The 8,895-nt window shown below is 51.6% G+C and overlaps 1 non-coding gene across 1 annotated transcript; it reads right to left on the bottom strand.

Moving 5' to 3' along the window:
• Positions 1-1,007: 1,007 nt before the first annotated feature.
• On the bottom strand, positions 1,008-1,081 carry TRNAT-AGU. The gene has a single exon. It is a non-coding gene; the product is annotated as a tRNA-Thr (tRNA).
• Positions 1,082-8,895: the final 7,814 nt, after the last annotated feature.

Below are 8,895 nucleotides of genomic sequence, written 5' to 3'. Positions count from 1 at the left end.
GAATTAATTAATGAGCTTGCACTTTTTAAGAGGTTTTGAGCAGTGTAAGATGGTACATTTCTGAGGTGCAAGGCTGAGGGCCGGGGAGATATGCTGGTGTCTCTCTTTGTATAATTGAGGAGTGGCTTATAGAGCATTCATGCTACTTAGTTGGGTGCATTGCTGCATGTTGTTGGCTGAGTGATCACAGCACATGGAGGGGGTTTTGCTGCTTGTCACTAGTGCAGCATTGTAAGACACAGCCCAGGCTGGAGAGATAAGAGGACAGAGCAGTCCTACTGTTTGGGTTTGTACCCCACAGATCCCACCACACAGAGACTCTCCTATGACCAGCCGTGGTAATACTGTGCTTAGTGCCTTGTAGCTCCAAGAGCTGCAGATGCAAGATGAGTTACAGAGACCTTGATCTTGTTTCCATGTTTATCCGATGCCTCTTTTCTACACTTGTCAGCAAAAAGACCCGTTTCTTTTGCAAGCATTTGTATGGCTAGCCAGAGTCGGGCTTCTCCGTTAACAAAAAAGATCGACCAAAAGGTGACAAGAGGAGGCACGCTCAGCAAGGCAGCACTGGATGCTGGATCTGCTTTTTATCCAGCAGGTCTCTTGGCAAGCTCTGCCATGGTGCCACTCACTGGGACTTCTCCCCTAACTGCTCTGTGTTTCATCAACAACAATAACATGAAAGGTGAAAGGACAGTAATTCTCCATTTCCTGCAAGCCCTGCAGAGAACCCTCTAGAAGGGTCTCTGTGCATAGATATTCCCAGCGAATTGCATGGGCGCATGACACAGGCTCTCGAGTCACAGGAATTGCACTCTAAGCAACCTCCTTGCCTACGCAATGGCCTTTTCATCAACTCCAGGCTGGTGACTTGATTCTCTCCAATGCTCCTCTGCAAAGAAGCCTTTTCCTTAGCAAGCAATTACTTGGATTGCCAAGGGAGGTCTCTTCTGTTTCCTAGGAAGACACAGGAAAATGTGAGTAAAGGAAATAGAAGCCATACAACAAGGCACCACTGGGAGTTGAACCCAGGATCTCCTGTTTACTAAACAGGTGCTTTAGCCAGCTAAGCCATGGTGCCTTCCCCAGTGGGCTGTTTGCAATCATTCCCCTTGATGGTCCAAGACTACACCTTCAAAGTCCAAAGTACAGACATTCCCCATTTCCTTCAAGGCTTGCAGACTTTTTGCTGTCTGGCTCTCTGTGCATGGAAAGCCACAGCTGAGCTGACAGAGGGCTCCTAACATGCACTTCTCCCACAAGCTGCTGTGATCAGATACTGATTAGATACTGCTGTGATCAGATACTGCTCTGTGTTTCAGTCACAGCAACTTCAGCTCAACTCTGAGTCATGGTAACCTTTCCATCAGCTCCAGACTGACCATTTAACACTTTCCAAGAAAAGGAAGGGTCTCTGTGTCTTGAACAAGCACTTACAAGGATTGTGCAGCGAGGTCTTTTCTTTGTATGAGAAGAGATACAAAAAAGGAGCCTGACAGACAAGCCAGGTTCTGCAAGGAGGAACTGGCAGCCCAAGCCAGGATCTCCTGGTGAATAAGAAGGCTCTTCAGCCAGCTCTGTCCAAAGATCACTATCCAGAGGCCACTTCCCACAGAGTCCAGTTATGGTTACAGACCCATCCTGAAATTAGAGCAGGATATTTTAAAGCTTATTCTCACAGTAAAGTAACACAATTCAGCCATCTCGGCACAGAGGAGAAAGCACTCCGTCATTTCATAGTTATTGCGACTGATCTCACTGACAAACTTCCTTTTCTTGGGGCTGCTTCCAGCACTTTAGGGAGTTTTTCCTCTTCTCCCTTCCAGCTGTGGTGATGGGACTGCAGCAGCTCCCCGGCTGGCCAGCTTTGCTCTTTCACTTACATCCTTCTCTTCTTTGGCTGAAGCTGTGTTTGCCACCAGTTTAATCCGTAACTGAGACCTCAGGTACCAGCAGCTAGTTACAAAGGCTCAATTCCCATCACCATCAGTGGGAGGTTCTCCTGGGCTGCCAGGGCTGCAGGATTTGGCCCATGGACAGTCAAGTGGTTACAGCAGCTACATTCTTACGTGGTGAGTCCTGCAGCCTATTACCAAACTGCTCTGCCATAGTCTGCAGGGGGCCTGACTTGCTGAGAATCTGGCAGAAGAGAGACCCTGGATCACAGAAAGAAAATCTCCTCAGCAGTCACAGCTGGCAGGAGCAGCAAAGACTGAGTATCAGACACACTTTTTCACCAGGACAGTAAATGTGCACGACCCCCTGATATATTCTCAATTCACGCCCACACCCAAGGAAGCCCTATTCTGCTCTATTACACTCTCATGGGATGAGAGGGAAGGTCGTCTCATGGGTAAATAACTAGTTACAAGGTAGGAATAAATGGTCAGTTTTCAAAATGCAGAGAGGTCAATAGTGGTGTCCCCCAGGGGGTCTGGGACAAGTGCTATTCAACATATTCATAAATGATCTGGAAAAAGGGGCAAACAGCGAGGTGGCAAAATTTGCAGATGATCCAAAACTACTCAGGAAAGTTAAGTCCAAAGCAGCCTGCGAAGAGTTACTAAAAGATCTCACAAAACTGGGTGAAAGGGCAACAAAATGACAGATTTGTTGATAAATGCAAAGTGATGCACATTGGAAAACATAATCCCAACTATACATATAAAATGACGAGGCCAAAAATAGTTGTTGCCACTCAAGTGAGGGATTTTGGAGTCACTGCAGATAGTTCTCTGAAAACATCCACTCAGTGTGCAACGACGGGCAAAAAAGCAAAGAGAATCTTGGGAATCATTAAGAAAGGGATAGAGAATAAGACAGAAAATATCATATTGCTTATGGCCGACCACATGCATTGGCCTCCCCTCAGGCAGGGGACTTATAGGCCCTTCTGCCAGTTGGTGTTGGCAGCAGCAAGGGCTGGGTTCAATGTCTAGGGGAGGAGAGCAGCAGAGAGGGAAGAGGAGAGAGAGTCCCAAGAGCAGAGTGCAAACCGACCAGCTGAGGGTCTCACAGGAGTCCTGAAATAACAGTAGCTCCAGGTCCCATCAGGGCCGCCCAGATGGTGGAGTAAGTGGGGCAATTTGCCCTGGTCCCCGCAGGGGCCCCCACAAGAGTTTTTTGGGGCTCCTGGAGCGGGGTCCTTCACTAACTCCGGGAGCTCTGGAAAACTCTCGTGGAGACCGGGCCTCCGGAGATTCTTCCACTGTGGGTCTTCGGCGGCAATTCGGCGGCGGGGGGTCCTTCATGAATGAAAAGTGACTTCATTGAAGTGTTGAAGTGCCTTAATGGAGAGAAAAGATTGGGTATGAAAGGGCTCTTTAATCTCGCAGAGAAAGGCATAACAAGACCCAATGGCTGGAAGGTGAAAAGAGACAAATTCATATTACAACTAAGGCACAAATATTCAACAGCGAGGATGATTCACCACAGGAATAAGCTACCAAGGAAAGTGGTGCATTCTCCATCTCTTGATGTCATTTAATGAAGACTAGATGCCTTTCTGGGATGTGTTGCCCCCAAAAGTAGCTATTGTGTCATACAGGAGGCCTGTGATATGCAGGGGGTCAGATTAGATGCTCTAATGGTCTCTTCTGGCCATAAAGTCGACTAATTTATGAAAAACTGAGTGTAGCATTGGGAGCAGCGTCTGATGTTTTCCTGTCTAGCCGGCTTGCTGCCTAGAACGAACGCTCCTTGAGTGGGGTGATCCACAGGGAGTAGCTCAAACCTCCACAGTGCCTGGCCAGGGGCAGGACATTAGCACAGCAAGGGAGGGGTGTGGCAGTGACATCACAAAGGCTTTTGCAGGACCTCAGACTATTGGTCAAAAGTGGTGGGGAGGTGGTGACCTCACAGAGCGATGCTGACATCAGCCAGGCAGGACAGGGGTGAGGGGCCAGGGAAACCTCAGAGACCCCTGTGGCTTTGCTTCAGCAAGTCTCCTTCTCCAGGTCTCTCTTTGAGGACTGAGAGAGTATTCGGGTTCAGGCACGTGACTGCCAGGAGGAACCTCTTTCGAGTTTTCTCCTTCCCTTTTAGTGATTTTACTAGAAAACAGACGTCCCTGTTTAGAAGGTAAGAGCCTCCTCGAGGGAAGGGGTGTCCTGGGCGTGTCACAGTTCGGATGCCAGTGGCCCCCCTACACTGTAAGGAAGCTCCCGCCGCCTGCTCTGTGTTCGCAGTGCGGCAGAGAGCAGCATCCACGGCAGTGATTTGCTCCTGGCTGCCGGAGCAGAGCAGCAGGCTCAGCTGTGAGAACTTCCCAGAGCAATGAAAGGGGAGGGGCCCATGGCTCTGTAGCAGGAATGCAGGGCAGCCGAGTTCACAGCGAGCATTGTGGGATACTGGCGGAGGCCAGTTATGGTGGTATAATGAACAGCAGCATCTACTCTGTCACTTTAAGTTTGCTGCAAAAAGCTCTAGACCTCTCATCGAAGTCGTTTTATTTTCTCACCAAAACAGGGCAGTTTTGTCGCCAGACGTGGCATTGCACTGTGTGCACCAGCCACAAGCTGCCGACCGAGGGAGTGTTGTGTGTTTTTCACACACCAGAGCAATATAATTCTGCTGAAACAACTTTGTAGTGCAGACCTGGCCAAAGATTGACTCACACACAACTTGCAAGGAAAACCTCACCTGCTCCTCTGCTTTGCAGAATCCAAACACAAGTAAAGCTTGTCAGGCCCCTGTAAAGATGGCAGGGAGTCAGGTGTGGGCAGGGCCGGCTCTGGCTTTTTTGCCGCCCCAAGCAAAAAAAAATGGGGTGGGGCCACCGGAGCAACAAAACAGGGGGGAAAAAACGGCACGGGTGGAGCGGCAAAGTGGGGGTGTGGGGGGGATACGGCGCGGCTGTAGCGGCAAAGCGGGGGACACGACGTGGCTGGAGTGGCAAAGTGGCTGGGGACAACACAAAAACGGTGGGGCTGGAGCAGCAAAGCTGGGGGGGAGGGACACAGCACAGCTGGAGCAGCAAAGTGGGGGGCGGGGGACAACACAAAAATGGCGGGGCTGGAGCAGCAAAGCAGGGGGATGGGGGGAAAGACAACGGTGCGGCCGGCAAAGCAGGGGAAAAACAAAATAAAAAACCCACAGGGTGGCCGGAGCCAGGGGACTCCCTGTGCTGCAGAGTGCGCGCCCGGTCTAGTGGGGGGGGGAGGGGAGGGAGCGGAGGGAGAGAGAAGTGGGGCGGCCAGCACTTCAGCGGGGCACTCACCACATGGCCCCGACCGCCGCGCCGCCTGGCACCCTCACTCCTTCTCTAGACTAACCAGTCCTGATATACTGTAACATGGTTATATTCCACCACCTTCATTGGTTACACCCAACAAAATGAATTATACAGCAGACAGAAACAATCACAGACCCAGACAGAGACCATGCAAATAAACATACAAAACAATACAGAAGGGAGGATTTCACAACTACATCTGTACAGACATAAGGGTTTTCCAGCTGTGTCTATTGATAAGTGAGTTCTTGCCAGACAGGATGCTACCAAACTAAGTTTCCCTTTCTCTGGAGGTGATGGAATATCAGGGCAGGATTGTATTCCTAACAGCCCAGTAGCACCTTATTTCAATGTGAGTAGTTGGGAATGTGTGAATGTGACCATACACTTCCCACTTTATGGCTGCCTTTGCTCCTTAGCCGAAGAACCAGGCCTCAGACTGTCACAGTAAGAGAAGGCCATTACACAGACAGACAGTGATTTTTTATTCTTTCTCTTATATCTTTATAACTAGCTAAGTGATAAAAATACACCTAAATTCTTAAAGTACAGGCCTTTGCAGACAGGCCTGAATCATATGTATCCTAACAGTCCTTGAGGTCAGGCAGCCTCTGGATAAGGGGGTGGGGACTCAGATCCTCCCGCTGGCCAATTCCACCAGGGTTGTGTATAAACCAGGGAAATTTGCCACAATAGCCAGACCAGATGCCCCCTTTACACTTGTGCTCTGTCCTCACTGCTTCTCTGTCTCTCTTCCCCTCATCTCTGCTGCTCCCCCTCTGGGCTTTCTCAGCACCTGACCCCACAGCTCTCCCTGCCAGCCAGAGACTGCACTTTCTACACCTGCAGCTGTGGCCTTTCTCCTGCTTGCTAAGGAAAGGAACCTTTCCAGGAAATGGCCACAGCTTCTGGGAATCCCTGTGTGGCTGTGAACAGAGTTTGGCTCCTGGCACACCAGGCAACTTAAAAGCTGAGCACCCAGACAGGGGCTTGAACCCTGGATTTTCAGATTAAAAGCCTGATGCTCTACCAACTGGGCTTCCTGGGCTTGTTAGGAAACATCTTCACCATTCACCACAAGAGTGAGCAGGCAGGCAAAAGAGAGGCAAAAAAAGTCCCAGGAACCCCTCCTCTTTTTCTGCACAGCCAGTGCCTGTCAGCAGGATTCCTCCTCCTCCTCAGGGAGACTAAATCTCTGTGCCTAGACAGCCGGTCCATCCGCTGCACCTCAATCCCCCATGCCCGAGCCTCCCTGCCAAAGCCCTGCACCTGGCCCCATAGAATTAAGTCTCACGTGTCGCTGGGAACTCGACTTCTTGTGCCCAGAGAGTCTCGACCCCCCTCAGTAGATGACCTGAGAAACACAGTGTCCGGCTTTTCCAAAGAAGAGCTTAGACCCCCTCATCATGTTGCCTAAAGGATAAGGCATCTCCCTGTGGATCGGATGATTCAGGATTTGAGTCCCCTCATGGTTGTGCTCACTTTGTGCTGCAAGTCCTGCTTTCTTCACAGCTGGAACCTCTTCTTGGCTGCTCAGGCCAGTGCTCCGGCTTCAGCTAGAGCCCCGGGAAGGAGTTGGGGGGTGGGTGTCACAAAGGCTGGGGCATGAGCCCCAGGTGCTTCCAGTCTCGCCTTTGCCCTTCCTGACTTGCCAAAGAAAATGGGCAGCTCCACTGCCAAAGTCAGCACCCTCAGACTTGTGGGCACCAGGTGAAGCCGTGAGAATCCCAACCCTCAGGTGTCAGTTCCAGAGCCCTGACCCATCCAGCAGGAGGGGAAAAAATGGCTCTTGCAGAGCTGGAGACAGGGAAGTGGAGCACTGTGAGCTCCAGGGCTTTACCACAAGGTCCCACTGAGATTTGAACTCAGATTACAAGATTCAGAGTCCTGAGTGTGGCCCATTACACCATGGGACCAGCTCATGCTGCCTTCTCTGCACATCGGTGACCCTCATGGGGCCGGCTCGTGTAAGGGATGGTTGGCCCCTTACTAAAGCTTAGTGGGGGGGTTGGTTGGCTAGTTCCCAGTCCCAGTAGAAGGGGAAAGGGCCAATGGGAAATCAGGCCCCTGAGACTGACAGTCCCCTGGGCAATGGGGAGAGGCCAAAGCTCCAAGTTAGCCGCACTGACAGGCCAGGCAGTGTAATGAGGGAGTCACCAGGCCAGGGGGTCCTGTCCTCCGTGGGAGCTGGAACTGCCTGGGCCAGAGTGGGGCAGAGCTAAGGAGAAAGCAGGAGCCCGAGAAGAGCCGGGGAGCAGAGCTGTGCAGGTGTAGTGCCAGAAACTGCTCCCTGTAGGACTTTGCTACCTGCAGCAGTTACTGAGACCTGAGGTTGTTCTTATTTGCTGACTTGTCCAAATTGGCTAAAACTTGACAGTGGTGGGGGATGGAAGCATAAAGGCTTCATCCTCCAAACGACCCTGCCTGGTGTCCATCTGTATCTATTACCTCTTAACACCGGATTGTAAAAAATAGAGTGAGGTCATTTAAACATCATTTATTTTGCAGCTTCATTTACTGTGCTAACAATGTAGCATCCTGACACCGATACTTCTGCCCATGTGACCTGTGGGTTGGATTCATTTTAGTGGGACGCGGGGCATGTGGAGGATAATTTAAACTCTTAATTTCCTTAGGGTTTCCCTGCAATATACTTCTCTGCTGGTGCGATTTCTGACCATTGCACGTCTATTGTATTTATTACAATAGCACAAGTAAGTCACACAAGTGACATAGTCTAGGGGCTTGGCTACACTTGCAAGTTAGAGCCCATTAAAGCAGCCCCAGGGGTCCTAACTCCTGAGGTGTCCACACTCGCAAGGCACATGGAGCACCTGGGCTCTGCAGCTGGAGCGCTCCTGGTAATCCACCTCCATGAGAAGCATAAAGCTCGCTGAGCCCTGCTGAAATTCCCGGGCATCAGTGTGGACGACGTGTTGCATCACTGCACTGGCATCACTGTGAGTGCGGATCTCCCTCAGCCTCCCCCGCAATGCTGGTCAGTTGTATTGTCACTGTGATAGTCAGTGCTTCCCTTCAGGGCCGGCCCTAGAGGGGTGCAGGGCCCAGGACAAATCCTCCCTTTTCTGCCCTGTCCCCACTCCACCCCTTCCCCCAAGCTCCCACCCCTGTCCCCTCTATTCCCATCCTGCACCTTCCTGCCTCATTCCTCTCCCTCCCCAACCTCTTCCCGTCCCTGCTCCTCCCCCTCCCCGCCCAGTGCCTCCTGCACCCCACTGAACAGCTGATCACTGGCAGGCGGGAGGCGCTGAAGGGGAAGAGGAGGAGCTTGTCAGCAAGGCCTGTAGTGGGGCGGGGGAGGGAGGAGCTGGCTGCCAGTGGGCGCTGAGCACCTATTTTTGCTCTGTTGGTTCTGCAGCCCCGTAGCTCCCATGGAGTCACTGACTTGGCTCCTTTCACACTCTAGAGAGAGGAGCAGAACCAGGGCTATGGCTGATCTATGGGGCACTAGGTGAGTGGCAGAGGCTTCAGGCACTGAGAGTTTGCCTGACCCCTCAGGGACACAGTGTGAGGGGGTGTCCCAGGGATCTCGATGAAAGGAGCAGAACAGGATTTCCTGGGGGTGGGGAGAGAATTGAGAGTGTCTCAGGGGGTTGTACAGAGGTATTGCCCAGGTGAGAGACTGGCTAAAACACAGGCCT

Source organism: Mauremys reevesii, linkage group 12 (assembly GCF_016161935.1).
Source record: "Mauremys reevesii isolate NIE-2019 linkage group 12, ASM1616193v1, whole genome shotgun sequence".
NCBI classification, from domain to species: Eukaryota; Metazoa; Chordata; order Testudines; family Geoemydidae; genus Mauremys; species Mauremys reevesii.
The sequence above is the reverse complement of the archived record's forward strand: the minus strand, read 5'-3'. Positions and strand labels throughout refer to the sequence as shown.